The sequence below is a fragment of the Bos indicus x Bos taurus genome, chromosome 10, assembly GCF_003369695.1.
Source record: "Bos indicus x Bos taurus breed Angus x Brahman F1 hybrid chromosome 10, Bos_hybrid_MaternalHap_v2.0, whole genome shotgun sequence".
Lineage (NCBI taxonomy): Eukaryota > Metazoa > Chordata > Mammalia > Artiodactyla > Bovidae > Bos > Bos indicus x Bos taurus.
This window is the reverse complement of record NC_040085.1, coordinates 78,689,029-78,708,829: the sequence shown is the minus strand read 5'-3', so window position 1 is coordinate 78,708,829 and position 19,801 is coordinate 78,689,029. Positions and strand designations below refer to the sequence as shown.

At 39.1% G+C, this 19,801-nt stretch overlaps 1 protein-coding gene across 7 annotated transcripts in view; it reads left to right on the top strand.

Annotated features, from left to right (window-relative positions):
• Positions 1-2,047: 2,047 nt before the first annotated feature.
• The window catches only part of NUMB (NUMB, endocytic adaptor protein), a 162,855-nt gene continuing 145,101 nt past the window's right edge, over positions 2,048-19,801 (top strand). For 6 of the 7 annotated variants that reach the window (XM_027552362.1, XM_027552361.1, XM_027552359.1 and 3 more), the window contains exon 1: positions 2,048-2,143. The gene's annotated coding sequence lies outside the window, so the exon portion shown is untranslated. Of the gene's footprint in view, positions 2,144-2,360; positions 2,382-19,801 lie in introns of those variants that run through there. The other variant, XM_027552355.1, reaches the window with a different exon arrangement.

Here is a 19,801-nt window from a genome sequence, read left to right as displayed (position 1 = left end):
GTTCTCTATGGCACATAGTCACTATGACTGTGAAAGAGCCATTATTACCCAGAGTATCATAATAATGGCCATGCCCTCCTATGACGTTATTGTTTTCTATCTGCCAGGACATTAATTGCCTTCTAACTTGCTCTAAAATTGGTAGGTAGGGTACCGCCAAGACTAGAGAGAAGAAAGCTGTTGGTAATAATATTCAAAAGCTTCGGACATACTGCTGCTTCCTTCTCACTGGAGCATCTTCACATTTACATGTTACTTCTTTTGTTATGGGATGTTAGTTAAGGCTTGCCTTATGTCTTGAATGCCATCTTATCATGGTCAATGTTTGATCTTTCCTTCAACTGAATGATTCAGACATTTCTGTGGTTATTTTGGCTTTTCCGCTTTCCTTTCACAGGCTTTTTATGAGTCATTGAATTGAAGAGGAGGTTATTTCTAAATTGGAAGGTGAGGATGAGAGAAGGGGGAGGAAAGTTCTGGGAAAAGACTAGGAAAAGATACCTTACTGTTATGTAGAGTTACTTGAGGAATAATTTCCGCTTAGTTTGGTGATAGAGGTATATACTTTATTTAAATGACTAAAAATATATGTTAGAAAATAGACAATTTTTTCTTTGCGGGGGGGGGGGGTGATAATGAACCACACAGTTTTACACTTCTTGTAGCTTGCTGAAATAGGACAGAAGGGTAAACAGAAGAGATATGGAACAAAGACTTAGCAGGAATAAGAAAGGGGCAAGGTCTAGTCTTGGTGCCACCTGAAGTCCCCAATCATAAAGGGGTGCTTAAGGGGAAGTACCCTTGAAATTTCCCAATCCATTCCTGAGTGTATGTTTCATGACCCATGAATTTATGTATGCTGGGTGGAGTTGTGAGGAAGGTACATTTATTTAAATCTGATTTAGAAATTGAAAGAGTAATTAGGCCAGCATTTTGCCATTCAGGAGCAGGAACAGTGGGTGGAAATGAAAAATAAAAGCAAAAAGCTGAAATGAAAAAAAAAAGGATATACATTTCTAGGAGCACAAGTTTTTATAGCAACATCAAATTTCTCAAGAGTGCCTACTGTGATTTGTACCCAAGTGAATAAAAACGCAATCATTTATTCTTGTGTATTGTGCCAATATGAGAAAAGAACTGCAATTCATTCAACGGTCTTAATTTAGACTGCTAGGAAGAGAGGTTTAGAAAAAAAGATAAATTGTTAAGTATCTGACACACATCTAGTAGGGTTATTTAAGAACTACTGAGCATAAAAATCAAGTTGCAGGGAGCCGAATTTTCTTTTCCAGAGCATCACAAAGGTAAACTGTGGCCCATTTAGTCCAAACTTGCTGTTGGCTGTCTGGTCACTTCGCAGAAGCCAGCCATGAGTGAGTCTGGAAGGGGGAGACCTCACAACACGCCACTTCAACTTATTAACTGCAACCAAAGTGGACTGACTTCTGCTAAATAAACGGCTGTGCTTTGCCCTTTAGTGTGGAGACTTCTGGAAAGAACGTCAAGGAAACTGGGCACCATAGGACCTCAAGGGGAAATTTTCATTTATATAGAGCGTTTCTCTCACTGAGTTGTAATCGATTTTTATACACAATTTCTAATGTTGTTGTCTTGTGTAAGTACTACCCTCTGGGTAAGCTGGCATGATAAGCTTTTCCTTATTGGGAGAAAGTTGGAGAAAGGCACGAGTTTACAGTCACCTCTACCACAAAGAGTTAATCCTTCCCGTCGGATTTGAGTGTCAGTCCCTTCCTTGCTTTCTACTGCGCAACCAAACTGTGCCCAAGCTCGAACCAACCGGAGCCGACCATCCTTTGCCAGTTGACTTAACAGACGCTTGCGGTAGCCTATCAGAACTTTGAACTGTCCAACCATCAACCAATTACAACTAAAGCTTGGTAGGTCGCTCCAGGTCCGGGAGGGGGCTAATACCGGGTCAGGAAAAGGGGCGGTAATGAAGCTTTGACGGACGGGTAAACTAAACCAATAAGAGCAGAGAGCTGCCGCCCCACTATCCAATCGCGAGGTAGGATGTGTGAAAAGGGGTGGGACTGTTGTCATGGGGGAGGTGGAGGCGCTAGGTGGCTACTGGCGCCCGAGGTAGAGAGGCAGGGGCGGTAGAGTTGGTCGGCGGCAGCTGCAGGTGAGTTCCGATAATGAACCCTGCGGGCCTGAGATCTGGGGGCCGTCGCGGGGGGTGGGGGTGGAAACTCCATCTCGGCGCTCCCGAGGCGGAAGCCAGCGGGAAGGGGGCCTCGACTGCGGGTCCAGCCCGGCTCGGGCCGGGGCCAGGGCGGGGGCGGCGACGGCGGCGAGTTCGCCCTGACTGGGCTGGTGGGAGAGCCGCCCGGCTCCTGCGGCGGAGTTCGTAGTGTGGCAAGGTAGGCTGCGGGGCCGGACCCAAGCGAGTCAGGCCAGCAGGTCCCTCGGGACGCCTAGCTGGTCGGGTCTGGAACACTGACCGGCGACCGGTGCGTGTGAGGGGTAGGTTCCTGGGGGAGACGGGAGCGTCTGTGGTCCCGGAGAAGGGAGTGACCGGTTACGACCTGGTCTGAGGGACGAGGTGACGCGGGTATACTCCGGACACCTTTAGTTGTGAGGAAGAAGGTGGGAACCCGGGAAGTCCGGGAGCGGCCCGAGCGGAGAAAGCTGGGGGTGGGGGGGTGGGGAGCCGGGAGACTGGGAGTGGCCCGGGTCCGAGGGAGAAGGGAGGCCAAGGGCGGCAGGGGTCCCAGTGAGGATGTCGAGGAAGGAGGCAGGGAGGGGGCGGGGGATTCTCCTGAGAAAGGCGGCCATCCATGAGAGCAGCGCTGTGGGAGCTCTGGCGGGGCTTCGGTTGGTCGGACCGCTGGAGACCTTGAACAGCTTGGGGAGGGACGGCAGCGCCCTGCCCCCCACCGCTGGTCTGCGATGGAAGATCCAAGACTGGACTGGGAACTGGGTATGAGGATCCCCGGGCGAGCAGAGTTTTGGGAAACAAAAAACAAACAAACAAAAAAACACCAACAAAACCTCGAGGGGGTAGCTCCGGTTTGAGAAGTGGTGAGAGGTTTAGCCGAGGAGTGAAGTCCTCTCAGCTGGGGATTAGTCAAGCAAAATGACTCGGGGGGTAGGCGGGAGAAGTAGTTAGTTTCCTTGTAGGAAGGGAGTAGGAGATAGGGCGTCGTAGGAGGTAGCGAGAAAGTTGTTCAGGAAGAGACTAGTGGTCTCGTGGAAACTGACCAGGATAGTAGGTAACGAGGAATAACAGGGGGGCCTTTAATAGGTTCTAATAACTTGAGAAATAGAAGAAACTTCAGCTGCATAATAATACTGACGTGCCTGCCATCTAGGGCCAGAGAATGGGTTCTCAAAGCAAGGTTGTGACTTGCATTCCAGTGCTTTAGGAAAGAAATGTTTAGGACGAGAGCAATCATGTTAGAAAATAAGGACATAGACAAGACGGGGAATTTGAATGGGAAACAGGGAGGAATAGCTGAACTTGATCAGGAAGAGGAGAGGCATGAAGAGGGGTAGGCTTACTTTCTCCAAATTAGAAATAAGTTTGAATTCTGGTTCCACCACCTAGCTTCGATAGCTTAACCTCTCTGTGAAGAAGTTTCATCTATATAATAGGGATACGGATACTAACTACTACTTAGGGTTTTTTTTTTTTTTTTTCATGTGAATTAATATCTGTGGAACTTTGAGAATAGTAACTGGCACAGAATAAGTCCTATATACTGGATTTTTAAAAAATGTGTAGAGGATGAAGAAAGGCTTAGAATTCTTTAATGCGTCATTCTGGAACTTTAACTTGAACCGGAATCACCTGGAGGGCTTGCTAAAATACAGACTGCTGATTCCATCCAGAATTTCTGATACTGTAGGTCTAGGGTGGGGCCTGGAGTTTGAATTTCTCTCAGGTGATGCTTATGTTGGTCAGGGGAACATTTTGAGAACCACTTGCTTTATTGAAAGTAGTAATAATGTAGCAAGGGATTCCTTGGTGGCTGAGTGATAAAGAATCCACCTGCCAATTGACAAAACGCACTTTGGATCCCTGGGTCGGGAAGATCTCCTGGAGAAGGAAATGGCAACCCGTTCCGATATTCTTGCCTGGGAAATCCCATGGACAGAGGAGCCTGGCTGGCTACAGCCCTTGGGGTGGGAAAAGAATCAGACACGACTCAGTGAATAAAACAACAAAATAATGTAGCAGCCTTAAAATACCTGTCTACCTGCTAGACAGGTAGAAGCAAATTACAAAAACAAACAAAAAAACCCCCTAATACTCTATAAGGGATACCCTGGTTTTTTTTGTTGTTTAGTTGCTAAGCCGAGTCCAACTCTTTTTGACCCATGGACTGCATGCAGCAAGCCATACTCCTCTGTCCTCCGCTGTCTCCCAGAGTTTGCTCAAATTCATGTCCATTGAGTTGATGATGCTTGCTATCTAACCCTCTCATCCTTTGCTCCCCCCTTCTCCTTTTGCTTACCCTATTTTAAGCCTGTTTTTCTAACTGGATGATACTTTATTAGTAACTATAAAATCAATTTAGTGGGTTACCACCAGCATTACAAATAAATGAAATAGAACAGAATTGACTACTATTGCACATGGCAAGGAAAAATATTGTTTTGGGAAATTTTGCTCATACGTGTGTGTTAGTCACTCAGTCGTGTCAGAGTCTTTGTGACCCCATGGACAGTAGCCCGCCAGGCTCCCCTGTCCATGAAATTCTCCAAGCAAGAATACTGGAGTGGGTTGCCATTTCCTTCTCCAGGGGATCTTCCCAAACCAGAGATCGAACCTGGGTCTCCTGCATTGTAGGTGAATTCTTTACCATCTGAGCCACCAGGATGACGCACATGTGTGTACTAGGTTACAATGTAAAATGTATTTCTTACATTAAAAAGAGTTTGTAAAACTGTTTTGAGCTATGGAATGCAGTAAAAGTGATGTTTCAGTAGGGACATCCAGGAACTGGGTTTATTATTTGTTTTTCTTTTTGTGGTATTTCTTTCTCAGGTGGTGATACATTCTATTAAATTTCTTCAGTTGATGATTTGGTTTCTCCTGTGTTTGCCTTATCATACTGTGTTGTGTTTCTTTTTAGAAATTGAGAATATTTGGCATGAGTACTGAAGGGTATTTGAGGCAGAGAGTTGATATTGAATGGTGTTTCTCAGATGTGGTCCACTTTTGTTTCACTCATGCCCTCCTCTTTAGCTTTTCTTACCAGTATACTGTAGAGCACAGTCTGTAAAAAACCCAAGTCTACACAGACATATTGACAGTAACAACTAATACTGAAAGAGACTGGTTTGAGAAAAGTTCATGTGTAGAAAGTAAGTAAAAACCAAATAAGACATATTTCAAAAGGGAAAAGCAAAAGGGTGTTTCCTATTTAGAGAGTAAAAGAATTAAAAAATTTTTTATGGCCTTTCATACAAAATATATAAAAGCATTTTTAAGAGAACCAAATATACTTCTGTATTTTAGATTTCTAGGTTTTTGAAGAAAAATGGTGGTAATACTGGACAATTAAATGCACCTGGGAGAGAGTTTTACCTACAAAGTAGTTTATTAAGCAGGAGCTTTTGTTCTGATGGTTTTCTCCCTTCAGAATGATCTTGATGTGGCATATGTTTTAAGTTTTAACTTGTTTGAGGGACCTAAATGTAATCTACATACTTACTTAAAGCTATATTGAGAATATTTACGTATATTTTTTGCTGTTCTTGATTTTTTTTATAAGACTAGATGATTTATATTTACAAAGAGTTAATTTATATCTGTTTTAATGGATGCAAGAACGGAGAAAGCAGTATTAAAAACAAAGAGATTCTTACAGCTCTCTTTAAGATCTTTATTCCAGGAGATATATGTAACCCTTTCATTTATGTTTTATGAAATTGTGAATAAATTTTTGGAGTAGCTTTGCATCAGGAATTTTAGATTTTTCTCTCTCTGAAAAATAATTTTTATTTGTATTTCATTTTTCTTATATTTTATTAAAATTTCAATCTTTGAAAAAAATTTCAGTCTTTGGAAAGCCACAAAATCATGGCATATTTGAGTTGAAACACATAGGCAGTCTTTTCATGAAACAAATTTACTAATTTTTGTGACAAAGGTTGCAAGGATGAAAGCTTTTAAATTCCTTGCATTGAGTTAAATGAAGTATCCCTACCACCAGAATGGTTGTTCTTTAATTATTGTACAGTTGATAGGCACTTTTGTATAGATCATTTGGTTCTTTACTAACTGATGGAAGAATGTAAAATCTTTAATAGAGTGTGGGAAAAATATAAAATTCATTCTTCATAATTGTGCACATTAGTTTGATTACTCGCTTTTTGATAAATGGACTTTATTCAGTTGACTTACTGTTTACCCATAATTTAATCATATTTATCTACAAATAGCTCTCATTGCTCAACCCTTTTTACAGTGAGATTTGTTAATCTGTTGTTGAAAAAAATGGGTGGTTTTTAAATCCCAAAGAAACTGCTTTTGACTGTACAATTTAGTGAGGCTCTTTTTCCCGTTTCAAAGAATATTCATGTAAATTATTTTTACAAGTGGAAGTTCAATTAAAACTAGTTAATTAAGTTCATTTTCTATTTCAGTAAAGTTTTGTCTTTTATATGTAGATTCTGATCTCTTTTCTCTGCTTTTTGCTCTCCAAATACTCATACAATAGATCCTAATGGAAGTGTGCTACCTGAAAATCTGGAGTTCTGTGTGTCTTGTTTTTGGTTTGCTGGGAGAATTCCTTTTATCAGAAAAGTTCCCTAGCTAAACTTACTACCTTAAAAAGAGGTATTTTAATAGAGTACTTGGAAAGCTACATTTTATTTTGGACTTGTCAAAATACATATGTTGTGTTTAATAAATTTTGATTTGCACGGAATGGATCTTAAATTTTGCCAATTTCTGAATTCTGATATATGTTTCCTTGGTGGGGCTGGGGAGAAAGGATATAGTTGTACTCCTTAAATTAAAAAACATTTTTTTTTTTTGCTATCATTTCTTTATCTTGATATAATGGTAAATCTTTTATTTACAAAGAAATATAATTTTTTGAAAATAAAGACCAATTTATTTGCAAAGAAAATTTATCTTCAGTAATTTAACATATTAGAAATCTCATTAAAGGCAAATTGTGTATAAGGCATTTTAGGCTGTTCAACTATGAAATACAAGTACTAATAAATAGGTTGTCTTTATCTTATTGCCATATATTTTTGAGAATATAAAATATGCACTTGGGAAATCTTAGGGCAAAAGGAGGTTTGAGACTAAGGGAGAATGAGGAGAATACTGACGTGTTTGAGGTGGAGTCTGGCAGATCTGCAGGAAGTATGTCTAGAGGAGTGAGCCATTCTTGGCAGTTTTCCTAGCGTGACATATGTAAAGGAGGTTGATCCTATTTGCAACATTCTTGCATGGACATATTTTTCGTCCTGCTTGTTAGAACTCTTCCTTTGTTGTGTTCCACTCAGGAAAGCATGTCAGAATACAAATGAACACCATGAGAATTGCTAGTCCTAGGATGGGAACCTGGGCTGGACCATGCGGATTTAGAAGGCAGGATACTCGACTCTGCTCTCTAGCTCTTGGGAATAGGTGCCCAACACTTGTTACTAGGCCATGCCTTCCCATTTGTCCTTTTTAATGGAGTCTGGGACTAGGCAGGAAGAAGACTCCAGTCATCTTAAATGGATGAACCAAGGAGTTGGTTAATAATTGACTTCTGTGGCTTTGCTTTCTCTGCCTACCCAGACTCTTTCTCCCTACTTGCTTGTTGCTACCTTACATTCACTAGCAAAGTCTTGAGTTCTCTGATTAGGTAGCAAAATATTAATTATGGTAACCTGTTTGTATTAAAGTTATATAGTTAATTAGAAAAGTGATTATCATCAGATTTTTCCAGTTTAGTTAGGGAGGAAAAGGGATTTAAAGCTGTAGAACACTTGCTTGGCTCCTGAATAAAGACAAAGTCAGGGAAGTCAGGAACACAGAAAAAAAGCAAAATTCATATCTTTTAAGATTGACTGTCTTTGACTTTAGAAAAGTAAGTGATGCTTCGGACTTTTTTAATCAGGAATTTTAGCTCCCAGTATTATTTAATAAATTTTTTTCAACCTAGAATCTCAGACTCACAGAATAGCCTGATGATCACAGAAGTACATTTGTAACTACCATATAGAGAAATTGAAAGAAGTATCATTTGTGTTCTGAGGAAGAATGATAGGATAGAAAAAAACCCAAGTTCTGTGATTGTTTGACCATGGTTTTGAACCCTGGCTCTGTCATTTACTAATTGACTAATTAGGCAGTAGGCAGTTTATGAAATCTTTCGTAGCCTCAGTTTTGTCATCTATAAAATGGAGCTTCTAATATCCTCCTTAACTGTCCTGATAATGAGAATTAAACAAAAAGCATTTTATGTAGTACCTTGCATATAGTGGGCACTCAGTACACGATGATGTTAATAATTAGTAATTATAGCAATTTTAGCCCTTTCTTTACTTTGGCAACAAAGGTCCGTCTAGTCAAGGCTATGGTTTTTCCTGTGGTCATGTATGGATGTGAGAGTTGGACTGTGAAGAAGGCTGAGTGCCGAAGAATTGATGCTTTTGAACTGTGGTGTTGGAGAAGACTCTTGAGAGTCCCTTGGACTGCAAGGAGATCCAACCAGTCCATTCTAAAGGAGATCAGTCCTGGGTGTTCATTGGAAGGAATGATGCTAAAGCTGAAACGCCAATACTTTGGCCACCTCATGTGAAGAGTTGACTCATTGGAAAAGACTCTGATGCTGGGAGGGATTGGGGGCAGGAGGAGAAGGGGATGACAGAGGATGAGATGGCTGGATGGCATCACCAACTTGATGGGCGTGAGTCTGGGTGAACTCTGGGAGTTGGTGATGGACGGGGAGGCCTGGCGTGCTGCGATTCATGGGGTCGCAAAGAGTCGGACACGACTGAGTGACTGAACTGAACTAGCTCTTTCTTAATATCCCAGATACTGTGATTATAAGCAATGTGGTAGTTAGAAAAACAGGAATTGACTTTATAATTTTACATGTATTTTAAGTATTTAAAATCTTTGTTTTTGTGGTTGGTATACATGGGGTAAAAGGCTAATATTTACATGGGGTAATGAGGCTTATATTTTTTTATGTGGTCACAGGTTGTATCTCCAAGCATATCATCTGATCCTCTTCTGCCTGAGTTTTGCTAACATTGTTGTTCAGCTGCCCAGTCGGTCTAACTCTTTGCAGCCCCATGGACTGCAAGATGCCAGGCCTCCCTGTCCCTCACCATCTCCCAGAGTTTGTCCAAGTTCATGTTCATTGCATCAGTGATGCAGTTCAGCCATCTCATCCTCTGATGCCCTCTTCTTCTTCTGCCCTCAGTCTTTCCCAGCATCAGGGATTTTTCCTAATAGTGGGTGCCATTAACCCTGCTACTGGAAAAAAAGTTGAATGTTATAGATTTAATGACTTAAAATTTGTTCTAAATGCTAGTTAGAAAGGATCAGTTTATCTTCCCTTATAGTTAATACATTACTCTTCATGATTCAAGTTGAAGTAGATTTTATTTCTTAAGTTAAGCCCTCTACCTTCCTTAGTTAAGGATTTGGTCAAACGTGAAAGAAAAATCTTTTTTCACATGTAGAAAGCTGTTAAAAGCTATATTATCTCTTAAATTGTCTCTGATGAAAGCAGCTGTATAATTTCCATAACATTCATGATGTTATGGGCTTTATTTTAATTTCATTAGTGAACATAATTTTGAATAGTTAACTATTTTAAAGAGTAGATTTATTCTTTTTTTTCTTTTTTTTTTGCAGGGAGGGCTGCCTCTCGTGGCTTGTGGGATCTTAATTCCCTGGCCAGGGATTGAATCTAGGCCATGGCAGTGAAAGCACTGAGTCCTAGCTCCTGGATAGTCAGGAAATTCCCAGATCCATTCTTATTTTTGAAAATTCTTTATTGTTCATAGTATGAAGGGGTGTTTTCCTATGGTAGCAGAGTCTTTCTTATTCTTGCAGTGATTATAGTAGTAAATACTGTATTGGGTATATTGGCAAGAAAATGAATTGTGAATATCTATTCATATGACTGGTGGGGCTTCCCTGGCAGTCCAGTGGTTAAGATTCTAGACTTCCAGTGCTGGGGGTGTGGGTTTGATGCCTGTTTGGGGAACTAACATGCTGCACATGCTGCACAGCATGGCCAAAAAAAAATTTTTTTTTTTATGATTGGTCATCATTTCTAAAAATGTTAACATATTTTATCAAAAGCTGTTGATTTCTTAATGCTCCATTCCTTGATATTCCAGCTTAATTTTAGAAACCATACAGCTTGGTATGTTATCCTCATATTGGTGAGGATTTTTTAAAAATTTATTTTGTGATATTAGATTTAATCTTCATAAAGCTGTAAAGTTTTTGAAGTCACGACTTTATCATTTTTGGTATTCTCTGGGATACAAATGTACTGAGTGAATGATGGGGAGACTCTGACCGCCAGTTGAATTTATAACATCAACTAAATTAACTTTGATTGGCCGAGTTCAAATCCAGCTCTACTTCCTTAGGCAAATTAATTTAGTTTTCTCATCTGTGAAATAAATAGCTTTGAGAATTATGAGATAATTTGTGTAAAGCATTTAACGGTACTTAGCTCATAGTAATGGAGAAGGCAATGGCACCCCACTCCAGTACTCTTGCCTGGAAAATCTCAAGGGCAGAGGAGCCTGGTAGGCTACAGTCCATGGGGTCACTAAGAGTCGGACATGACTGAGCGACTTCACTTTCACTTTTCACTTTCATGCATTGGAGAAGGAAATGGCAACCCACTCCAATGTTCTTGCCTGGAGAATCCCAGGGACGGTGGAGCCTGGTGGGCTGCCGTCTATGGGGTTGCTTGCTGCTAAGTTGCTTCAGTCGTGTCTGACTCTGTGTGACCCCATACTTAGCAAACCTTGGCTACTGTTGTAAGGATGCAGGATTGCAGGTAGGAGGTAAAGTGAACAAAGCAGATAGGAGGCAAAAGATTTTTCTGTTTTTTTTTTTTTTTTGCATGGACTATGAAAGAATCATATATTAAATTGAACTATGAAACTTAAACTTCGTTAGACATTAAAAGCAATCTTGAATTCTTCTTGACTCTGTTGTCTTATTTTTAGTTCAGTCAACCTGCTGTATTTTTTGCCATTCAGTCATAGTAAATTCTTAATTATCTATACCCAGATTAGCATTGTTATAATTAATCCCTAAATTCTTTTGGATTATGAAGTATAGCTAAGGAACCAATTAGATACATTTTTCATTAGACTTAAGTTTTATTTAAGGTAATATTTAAATACTGTATCTCCTTGGCATTGAATAGCTTCATTGGCAGTTCTTAATCTGTTGCCTGCAACTCTTTGGATTGAGGGGTAGATATTTTCTGTAGTTAGTAAAGCTCTCTCAAATCCATTTGCTCATCAAATATTATCTGTAGACAAAAGTAATAAGTTCTAAATACCTATATGCATTATACTTACATGTGCTGCGTACTGTGTACTAAGTCACTTAAGTCGTGTCTGACTCTTTGCAACCCTGTGGACCCTCTGTCCTTGGGATTATCCCAGGCAGGAATACTGGAGTGGGTTACCACCTCCTCCAGGGGATCTTCATGATCCAGGGATCGAAGCCAAGTCTCTTATGTATCCTGCATTGGCAGGCAGGTTCTTTACCACTAGCGCCACCTGGGAAGCCTTACACTTACATATATGTTTAACATTTATTACTTTGTACATCTATACGTATGCATATACGTTTATATTTGTAGAATTGTTGTTCTTCAGTAGCTAAGTCAGACTCTTTGTGACCCCATGGACTGCAGCACACCAGGCTTCCCTGTCCTTCACTATCTCCTGGAGTTTGCTTAAAATCATGTCCATTGTGTCAGTGATGCCATCCAACCATCTCATCCTCTGTCACCCCCTTCTCTTGCCCTCAATCTTTTCCAGCATCAGGGTCTTTTTCAATGAGTCGGCCCTTTGCATCAGGTGGCCAAAGGATTAGAACTTCAGCATTAGTCCTTCCAATGAATATTCAAGGTTGATTTCCTTTACAATTGACTGGTTTGATCTCCTTGCAGTCCAAGGGACTCTCAAGGGTCTTCTCCAGCACCACAATTTGAAAACATCAATTCTTCATCACTCAGATTTCTTTATGGTTCAGCTCTCATATCTGTACATGACTACTGGAAAAACCATAGCTTTGACTATATGAAACTTTGTGGGCAAAGTGATGTCTCTCTGTTTAATACACTGACTAGGTCTGTCATAGCTTTTCTTCCAAGGAGCAAGTGTCTTTCAGTTTCATGGCTGCAGTCACTGTTAGCAGTGATTTGGGAGCCCAAGAAAATAAAATGTGTCACTCTTTCCACTTTTTTCCCTTCTATTTGCTATGAAGTGATGGAACTGGATGCCATAATCTTCATATTTTAAATGTTGAGTTTTAAGCCAGCTTTTTCACTCTTCCTTTATCACTCTCATTTAAGAGACTCTTTAGTTCTTCACTTTTTTAGAGTGGTATCATCTGCATATCTGAGGTTGTTGATATTTCTCCTGCAATCTTGATTCCAGCTTGTGATTGATCCAGCCTGGCATTTTGCGTGATACACTCTGCATATAAGTTAAATTAGCATAGTGACAATATACAGCCTTGGCAAACTCCTTTTTCAGTTTTGAAGCAGTCTGTTGTTCCATGTCCAGTTCTGACCATTGCTTCTTGACCTTAATACAGGTTTCTCAGGAGACAGGTAAAGTGGTCTAGTGTTTCCATCTCTATAAGAATTTTCCACAGTTTGTTGTGATCCGCATAGTCAAAGGCTATAGCATAGTCAATGAAGCAGAAGTAGCTGTTTTTCTGGAAACTCTTGCTTAATTTGTGATCCAACGGATCTTGGCAGTTTGATCTCTGGTTCCTCTGCCTTTTCTAAATCCAGCTTGTACATCTGCACATTTTTGGTTCACGTACTTTCAAAGCCTAGCTTGAAGGATTTTGAGCATTACCTTGCTAGCATGTGAAAATGAGTGCAGTTGTACAATAGTTTGAGTATTCTCTGGCATTGGAATCAAAACTGACCTTTTCCAGTCTTGTGGCCATTGCTAAGTTTTCCAAATTTGCTTGACATACATATTGAGTGCAGCACTTTAACAGCATCATCTTTTAAGATTTTTAAATAGCTTAGCTGGAATTTTGTCACCTCCACTAGCTTTGTTTGTAATAATGCTTCTAAGGCCCGCTTCATTTCACACTCCAGGTTGTTGGCTTTAGGTGAGTGAACACACCATTGTTGTTATCTGGGTCATTAAGACCTTTTTTGTATTTTTTATGCTATTTTATATATTCTTATGTATATTCTTGCCACCCCTTCTTAATCTCTTCTGCTTCTATTAGGTCCTTGACATTCTGTCCTTTACTGTGCCAATCCTTGTGTGAAATGTTCCCTTGATATCTCCAATTTTCTTGAAGAGCTCTCTAGTCTTTCCTATTCTACTGTTTTTCTCTATTTCTTTGCATTGTTCACATAAAGAAGGCTTTCTTATCTCTCCTTGCTATTCTCTGTAACAACTCTGTATCAGTTGGGTGTATCTTTCCCATCTTTCCCTTTCTCCCTTGCCTTTCGCTTCTCTTCTAAGCTATTTGTGATGCCTCCTCAGACAACCACTTAGCCTTCTTTCATTACTTTTTCTTGGTCACTGCCTCCTGTAGGTACAAGCCTCTGTCCGTAGTTCTTTAGGCACTTTGTCTATCAGATCTAATCCCTTGAATCTGTTTGTCACTTCCACTATATAATCATAAGGGATTTGATTTAGGTCATACCTGAATGGTACAGTGGTTTTCCCTACTTTCTTCAATTTAAGTCTGAATTTTGCAATAAGGAGCTCATGGTCCACAGTCAGCTCCAGGTCTTGTTTTTGCTGACTGTATAAAGCTTTTCCATCTTTGGCTGCAGAAAATAAATCAGTCTGATTACAGTATTGACCATCTGCTGATGTCCATGTGTAGAGTTTGCTCTTGTGTTGTTGAAAGAGGGTGTTTGCTATGACCAGTGGGTTCTCTTGGCAAAACTCTATTAGCCTTTGCCCTGCTTCATTTTGGGCTTCCCTGGTAGCTCAGCTGGTAAAAAATCCACCTGCAATGCAGGAAAATCTGGTTCGATTCCTGGGTTGTGGGAAGATCCCCTGGAGAAGGGATAGGCTACCCACTCCAGTATTCTTGGGCTTCCCTGGTGGCTCAGTTGGTAAAGAATCCACCTGCAATGCGGGAGACCCCAGTTCTATCCCTGGGTTGTGGGAAGATCCCCTGGAGGAAGGCATGGCAACCCACTCCAGTATTCTTGGCTGGAGAATCCCCATGGACAGAGGAGCCTGGCGGGCTACAGTCCATGGAGTTGCAAAGAATTGGACATGACTTCAGTAACTAAGCACAGTGCAGCATTTTGTACTCTGAGGCCAAACTTGCCAGTTACTCCAGGTATCTCTTGACTTCCTACTTTTGCATTACGATCCCTTTTGATGAAAAGGACTTCATTTTTGGTGTTAGTTCTAGAACGTCTTCTTGTAGGTCTTCATAGAACTGTTCAACTTCAGCTTCTTTAGCATCAGTGGTTGGGGCATAGACTTGGATACTGTGGTGTTGAATGATTTGCCTTGGAAATGAACCAAGATCATTCAGTCATTTTTGAGATTGCACCCAAGTAGTGTGTTTCAGACTGTTTTGTTGACTATAAGGGCTACTGCATTCTATGGGATTCTTGCCCACAGGAGTAGATGTAATGGTCATCTTAATCCAGTTTCCCACTCCCATCCATTTTAGTTCAGAGTCCTAAAATTAGATCCAATTTGAAGAATAGTAGTGAAAGTGTTAGTTTCTCAGTCGTGTCTGAGAGTCATATGACACCACGGACTGTATCCCATCAGGCTCCTCTGTCTGTGGAATTCTCTAGGCAGGAATACTGGAGTGGGTAGCCAGCCATTCCCTTGTCTAAGGGATCTTCCCAACCCAGAGATTGAACTTGGGTCTCCCGCATTGCAGGCATATTCTTTATGCCTGAGAATAAGGCATATAGCCTTATGGTCTGAGCCACCAGGGAAGCCCAATTTGAAGAATATGTACATTCAAATAAATGTTGAGATGAATTTTTAAAATTTTCACTTTATAAGGCTAGACTGAATTCATAGGTAGCCTTGGTTATTTTGACTCCTCCATTTTCTGGCTGAAAATTCAGGTATTACCATGTAGGGATTGGTTAATATTTTGTCTTTTAAAAAGCTGCATCATACTAAGAGCTCTCAGCCTACTTTTTCTACCCTTTTCTTACCCAGATGTATCATTTCAGAAACTTCTCTTCCCCCAAAATGGCATATACCTTTTACAAAATTCAGGTGTAATTGATATGTAATGAAATTGCATATATTTAAAGTATACAGTTTCATGAGTTTTTATCTATTTACATACTACAATCAAAATAAGGAATATACCAGTTTAAAAGTTTCCTTATGCCCTTTGGGTAAGGTTTACCCTTTGGTAAACCATCTCTCCCTTTCCACACTCAGAATAACAATCTGCTGTCAGTACAGTTTGCATTTTCTAGAATTTTATGCAAAGAGAATTGCATGGTGTATACTCTTTGAGAGGGAGGTCTGGTGTCTTTCACTTTGTCTTGAGGTTTATCTATGTTATTTTGTGTATCAGTAATGTGTTCCTTTTTATCCCTGAGTAGCCCCACTCAGGGACGGGGGAGCCTGGTGGGCTGCCATCTGTGGGGTCACACACAGTCGGACACGACTGAAGTGACGCAGCAGCAGCAGCAGCAGCAGCCCCGCTCCAGTACTCTTGCCTGGAAAATCCCATGGACAGAGGAGCCTGGTGGGCTACAGTCCATAGGGTCTCTAAGAGTTGGACACGACTGAGCGACTTCACTTTCCCTTTTCACTTTCATGCATTGGAGAAGGAAATGGCAGCCCACTCCAGTGTTCTTGTCTGGAGAATCCCAGGGACGGCGGAGCCTGGTGGGGTGCTGTCTGTGGAGTTGCACAGAGTTGGACACGACTGAAGCGACTTAGCAGTAGCAGCAGCAGTGTTCCAATATGTGTCACAATTTTTAAAATGATTCTGTTGATAAGATATGGGATTGTTTCCAGTTTCTGGCTATTCAAATAAAACTGTGAACATTCACGTACAGATTTTTGTTTTAGGAACATGTGTTTTCGTTTCTTTTGGGTGTATACCTAATAGTGGAGTTGCTGGGTCGTATGTTAAGTCAGTTTCCAAAGCTTCTATAATTTACATTCCCACTGACAGTGGGAATGAACATTCTGACTTCTTCACATCCTCACCAGCACTTGTTATTATCTCTGTCTTTTTTGTAGTCAATCTAGTAGATGTGAAGTAATAATTCATGGTGGTTTTGTTTTGCATTTTCCCGATGACTGTTGATACTGAGAATTTTTTTTGTGGGTTTATTGGACATTTGTATATTATCTTTGAAATATTATCTATTTGGATCTCCTGCACATGTTAAAAAATGGAATTGTTTTTTGTTATTCTGTTTTTAGTTATGGAAAACTTTTATACATGTTCTGGATACAAGTCCCATGTTAGATACATGATTTGCAAATATTTTCTCCCAGTATGGCTCATATTTTCACTTTCTTAGTGGTGGCCATTGAAGTGCAAACCTTTTTCATTTTGATATAGCCCTGTCTTTGTGCTTTTGGTAAAATATCTAAGAAACAATCGCCTTATTCAAGGTCATGAATATTTATGCCTGTGTTTGCTTCTAAGTGTTTATATAAATTTTAGCCCTTACATTTAGTTCCATTTTGGGTTAATTTTTGTGTATGGTATGGGGAAGGGGCCCAACTTAATTTTTTTACTTATGGTTATCCAGTTGCCTCAGCACCCTTTGTTAAGACCATTACCTTTTGTTTATTGGCTTGTTAGAAAAGTTTAATAAAATTTTCTGCTTTGTTACTAATTCTTCAGAATAGCGATTTGTTGACCTTTTGGTCTAGTGGGGCAGAGGGAAGCAGCTTAGAGTTTTAAGAATGGGTTATAAATGAACCCACTGACTTAAAATATATGATTGTCGATTTCATCCTTTCATTACTTTATTCTTGAGTATTAAATGAAATTCATCTGCCATTTTTCTGCTTACTGGGCAATTTTGTGCACAAAGTTCTACAGAAGCTTCAGTGTTGGACCATTTAATGGAAATCGGGGTTAGGTTTCAAACATGTGACATAAAGGAAGAAAAGCTTCTGTTACACCTTTTCCTTCTTTAACTCTCCTATCCTGTTACCTTTTTTATCTTAAGAAGACTCTTTTGGATTATTAACACACAGCCTTTTTCTGAGGGAAGATCAAGTACTAAGGCTTTTTTTTTTAAGTTGGAGATCGAAGGAAATGTTCTATAATGACGATTGAAAACATTATAAAGAAATAAATATCTTTATTAGCCTTGGTAAATTAAAAAATTCAGAGTTAGTATCAGAATCAAAGTTTCCATTTCCACGTAATCCTGGTTGAAGGTTAGAAACATCATGGTATTTTTCTTTCATTTAAAAAAATCATGAAAATACAGTTACTTTACAACTTGTGAGATTACTTAGCATTTTGAAAGAAGTTTATTCTTTATTTGTAGAACATTTGACTCTAAATTGGGTTTTTAAGTTTTTCCCTATGTTTTAAGAGGCATTAATTATTCTCTTTTGGAGGTCTTACAAGCAAAGGGAAAAGTATACATCTTTTACAGAGTGTTTAAATATTACGTGTCTCATCTCTATTTGTAGAGTTCTGTTTCTTTAGAATATGAGGCCAGTACTTTGCCAAGTAAGAGCTGATTTCCTGGGAAATCTGGTTGCTGGCTTGACTTCTTGCTGTGCCTTTCCCTTTTGTTGCTTTATAAAAGAGTGGAGCCCAGTCCTGTGGAAAATCACTAAATCATCGAATTATTTTCCCTAGCTCAAATTAAGCATGATTGATATATATTTGCATTGTATTGAATTCTGTAACTTTTTATTGTTAGAGATGTATTAGCATATCTTGAAGGACTTTGACTTCATTTAATGAGTTGGCTGCTCATATCTGAAATAACACTTATCAGTGTGTTCCTTTAACGAATGTTCTAATCCTTCTGTTGTTTTTTTTTTTCCTCTCTCTCCAGTAGACGTAGTTAGTGAGGGGTAACACTGGTGTTCTTACAATAAAATCCAGACAGTTATGAAATATAATAGTAGTTTCTATGATGTTGGCCTCTAATTATGATTTTTTAATGACATTGTTTCTAATTTTTCCTCATTGCATATTTTACTGTGTACATACATTTGTAAGCTGCTTTCATTAACATACATTTTATTAAAATAATTTGAAACAGTTTAGAACAGCTGAAGAATATTCCAGTAATGGATGCATTATTATTTATGCACTCAGTTTCCATAGTGTTCACATTTAGCTTGCTTGTTGATTTCCAGTTATTACAAACAAAACTTCAGTGAATATTGCTAAACCCAAATCTTTGTCCACATTTCTATATTTTTAAGATAAATACATTTGAATGGAATTATTAGGTCAAGTTATACATTTCTTAGAGCTTTCAGGAGAGCAAAACATTGCATTGTTGCTCTCCAGAAAGGTTGCACCGATTTATATTCCCCTTAGCAGTATGAGACTGAGCTATGTATTAATACCTTTGTGAGCAGTGTTATTATTTTAAAATATTTAAAAGTATTTAAAATGTTAATATAAGGAGAAAATAGTAACTGGTTTCTTAAATTTGTATTTATTTGATCTCCAGTAGACTATTTTTAAATGTGATCATTAGCCTTTAAGTATCTCCTTTAAGTGAAGTTATATTATTGTTCTTTGTCTTCTTTATTTTTTTCATTTTCTGAGTGGGCTCCAGTTTTTACATGGAATCTAGGAATAATATTCAAAGCAGGATAATATTCAAAGCTGTGACTTAATTTATATGAATGATCAGTGAAAGTTGTTTAATGCCCTTTCAATTTAGTTTTTCTCTGCAACTACTTTCTGATTTTTGCCTGTTTTTGAATTTCATATAAATGGAATAATACCACATGTACTCTTTTTATCTGGCTTCTTTTGTTTAATGTGTTTTTGAGATTCATTTCATTTTGTACACTTTTATTAAAACCGTAACCAATAGAAAATTACAGCAATGGTATACCCTTTTAAATAAAATGTCATTAAAACATTCTCTAAACCACAGTTTGTTAACTATTTAATTTACCTTAAGTCTAGGTTATATCTAAGACACCGTTTCCATCACAGTAGCCATTTAAAGCCAGTCTTATTTCTATATGTGGGTAATATCTGGAGGAGCACTCTACTCAGGATGAACATGCACCAAGAATGCAGAAGAAAAAAATTTATATGTGTAGCTACACTTAAGAGTTTCCATAGGAGTATCACTTAGTAAACCCTGGGATTTATTTGCCTTTTAAAAGCAACCAATGAAAAAATTTCTCAAAAAAGTTTATATTGTGGCAAGAAAACTCAAGTGAGTTATTAAAAAAGTGAGGTTATTTTCAGAATAAAAATTATCTTCAAGTAGGGATTGTTTAAAATGCAGTTTGAAATGAAACAGAATTTTAAGAAAATAAAAATAAGACATTCTCTATGCTATAGCTCCCTCAGTCGTGTCTCACTCTTTGCAGTCCCATGGACTGTAGCCCGCCTTTGTCCATGGGACTTCCCAGGCAAGAATACTGGAGTGGGTTG